Below are 4,043 nucleotides of genomic sequence, written 5' to 3'. Positions count from 1 at the left end.
TTTAACGGCCTATAAAAATATCTTTTTGCTTTCTGATTAAATTTTTTGAGAGAAAGAGGGTGCAAGTGAGGGGCAGAGAAAGGGAGGGAGAGAGGGAATCCCACAAGGGGCAGAGAGAGATAGTGAAGTGGGGCTCACCTGAAGTGGAGAAGGGGCTCACCTGATGTGGGATGTGGGACTCAAACTCATGAACTGTGACATCATGACCTGAGCCAAAGTCAGATGCTTAACTGCCTGAGCCACCCAGGCACCCTGCTTTTTGTTTGTTTGTTTTTTAATTTCTAAACGATTCCCCCAGTTTCCTGACATTCCAATTAATTGAAGCCTTCCTGGACACATAATTTAGAGTGGCCCCTTCTCTGCTGTCTTCCCCACAGCCTGGCTTCCCTGCACTCAGCCCTTGGTCCTTCGTGTCTGTCTCTGGAGCTATAGTTAAGCTGCAGGATTCCCCCACTACCCAAAAGTAGAGCGTTCCTATGAAAACTTTCCTCAGCCTAACCGGCATAAAGCAAAGAAACAGTTACCATTAACTTATATGGAAAAATTTTTGAGCATTCTCAGACCCAGTAAAAGAACCTCTCTTAGGCTTCTCTGGTACCTTAGGACACATCTTGTTACTGGATAAACTGAGATAAAGCAAGATAAACTGAGATAAAGCACAGATTATCGGAGACACCGGTTCTAAGCTACAGGGCTTGACTCTGAGATGCTGAGCGTGGTTTCCAGGGAAGGAGCTTGGCAGTGCCATTCTCACAGCCTGGGGCTTGCACTGGTTCTACAATGCTTGCTGCAAAACAAACACAACACTCTTTTTACTTTTTGCCTTTTTTCCTAAAAGCAAAAATCCTCTTCAGACTTCTTTCAGTTAGCAAAAAGACCTACTAATGTAGGTCTTCCATAAAAGTGAAGTGGCCTAATGCAAACTTTCAAAAAATTGGGAGATACCTGTATATGTTTCTCTTACGGGTAAATGTTTGGAAATGTCCCATCCATCAACATTCTTCCACGAATTCCTTAGTCTTACAATTCTGCTTCTAATATTACAGAGGCACATTTACAGAGAGCTAATGAAGCTCCAGCTTTGGGACCTCCACTTGCAAGGATCCCTTCTAATAAGGACTCATTTTTACATCTAATGTTTTATTCATGATTTTATACTAATTTTCTTAAAATAGCAGCCTAAATTGTCTAAAGCTCAGGCCATGCAAAACCTGTCCTTGCCTTACTGCCCTTCCCAGCTTCTGATACAGAAATCAACCAAAGTGTTATCTTAAAAGCTTTCTTAAGCCACCAACTTTCTGGAAGAGTGACAGAGGGATCCCAGACAAATAGAAGACAACAAAAGTCTGTACTCCTTTGTACTCCCAGAGTGACCAGTACATATTTCTAAAATAATTCAATCACTGTACGACACATTGCATTAGAGTCACTTAAAGGTCCCACAGTGTGACCCATCCAGATAACATGTTTGACCTCTGAGGGGTCTGGGAGACAAGTCTGGATGCTCTTAGACACTGAGCTCAGATTTAGCTTAAATTTTTCCCAGGAAGATGCCTGGCAGAACAGCTGGTATAGCCATCATGGACTCTCAACATAAATGTGTTTTAGTCATGAGGAACTCCCATCCTTTTCCTGTTTTCTGTCTCCAAGCAATTTAGTAAGTTAAAGGTCAGCTGTCAAAATGCTATCTACTTAAGGTAGGGACCTAAAGCAAATAGCATCATATAACTGGGAAACCCTAATGCTTTATGGAGCTATTGTATTCCCAAAGATCCATTTTTTACATGTATTCATTCAAATAGACAACACTGATTGAATAACTACAATTTATTAGGTGTAGGGAATACAAAGACACATATTATACAACAGGAAGCACTAGTCCTAAAATCAAGAGTCTACATTCTAGATCTAACAAGAACTTTAGCCAGTAGGCACAAACCCACTCTACCACTGGTTCTAGAGGGATACTCCTCACCACCAACACAAGGCTGGTTGGCTGTGTGCATGAAAGGGAAACTCCTTCCCCCTTGGTGCTCCCTGCTTAAACTTACTCTTAGAGCAAAGGCATGGATAGTCCCAAATGGGGCCACCATAGAAAAATGGAAAAGTATATCTAATAGAGAAGTCCACACAAGACTCGTTGCCTAATTTACTCATCTAGATGACAACATAAATATTGTTTTCCTTTTTAATATAACCACCACCAGTTAGTGATCATCTACTATGTACCACAAATCGTGGTAAGGTCTTTGGAAATATTATTGCACACGTTATTGTTAATCATTGTAACTTAACACGTGGAGAAATTGAGGCCTGGATCGATGAGAAATTTACCTCAAGCCACTTGCCTTGAATGGATCCAGAATTCAAACTCAAGGTTGAATAAATAAATTTGAATGGAAAGTTGTAATATTGTCTACTTTCCATATGCCAGTTAAAATAAGATACTGACATTTCATAAAAGCAAGGACATTTTAATAAGCTAATCTCTTAGAAGATAGTCTCAATTGAATAAACATAGCTTCATGGAAAACTTAGTACATTGCCTTTATTTTCCGCACTTGGCTATGGACTGGCTCTAGTCCCAGACCCACCGTTTACCAGCTGGGGCACACTGCCTCTTGTAAGTGATCTAATTTCTGGTGGTTCTTTGCTTCTTTATAGCTTGAGGAGTGGTCATAACCACTATTTTGACACTTTCAAAAGGACGTACCTGTACTTATCAGCTCATCTTGTCAGATACTTGCTACCTTTTAAGCTGATCTCAGGGGAGCCACTAACATTCAGGCATCATTTCATTAAACACGGATTTCTGAAAGTCCCAAACTGCAATGTGAAAAGTTAATGTGCTCCCCAGTGTATCTCCCTCTTTTTCTACTGTTCAATATTCGTGGAGTATTACTTCCATTCATATTATAAACTTTTAGTATTGAATTTATTTTTTACTCTCCTTGAACTTGGAAAAGTCACGTGCTTCTTTTAAATTCCAAATCATAGAATTTGCTTTCCTCTAATGGCCAAAGTAAACTTTGTGTTCTTTGCCTCAGTCATACAGTCCAGCACTCATTCACAGGGGAAATAAATTTAAAGCAAAAGATAGTCATGTTCAAAAGAAGTGAAATAAGTGGTTCTAGAATTTCAAAGCATTTTCACATACAGTCCCTCATGTTTACCCACAGCAGCCCTGTGAAGGAGGAAGAGACTGCTCTCCCATGTTACAAATGCAGGGCTGAGACACTGAGGGAGGAAGTGACCTCAAGGTCTTACCACTGGTGGGTGAAGGGGGCCAACACTATTTCAGTCACAGTCTTCAAACTGCATTCTTGCTTTGTTGTCTTCGGTCATCTGACAAATATTATTGAGCACCTTCTCAGTAATGAAAAGGTATGGGGCGAATCCAGTTGAAGATACGAAGGTCAGATCACTTCTCGGCCTTTTGGCTAAGATCAAGTGAAGATACAAAGGTCAGGACCACCTAAATCCCATGTTTCAGGAAGCTTACAGTCCTTTGGGGGCTGAGGCAGGTACACAAGTAACTTTAGAACAAGGCAGAATACATGACCTATTCTAAAGCTTGAAGTAATGCATCACAAGGACCCAAAGAAGGTACATCTCTTGTGAACTGGTTGGGCCTTACTGCCTCGCACTCACGTGTGTTTTCCTCATCTTTTTTTTCTTTTCTTTTCTTTTTTTAATGTTTATTTATTTTTAGGAGACAGAGAGAGAGAGTGCCAACAGGGGAGGGGCAGAGAGAGACACACACACACACACACACACAGAATCTGAAGCAGGCTCCAGGCTCTGAACTGTCAGCACACAGCCCAATGCAGGTCTCCAACTCATAACAGTGAGATCATGACCTGAGCAGAAGTCACACACTTAACCAACTGAGCCACCCACACCCCTCCTCATCTTTCTGAGTTAGACTTGTTTCTCAAAATGAAAGTTGTGGACCACTTAAGCACTTAAGGAGTGCTTGTTAAATACAGGTCCCTGGGCTCCACCTCAGACCTACCCAAATAAACATCTCTTGGAGCCCAGGA

Source organism: Crocuta crocuta, unplaced genomic scaffold (assembly GCF_008692635.1).
Source record: "Crocuta crocuta isolate KB4526 unplaced genomic scaffold, BGI_CrCroc_1.0 scaffold219, whole genome shotgun sequence".
In the NCBI taxonomy this organism is placed as follows: Eukaryota; Metazoa; Chordata; class Mammalia; order Carnivora; family Hyaenidae; genus Crocuta; species Crocuta crocuta.
This window is presented reverse-complemented; position numbering follows the sequence as displayed.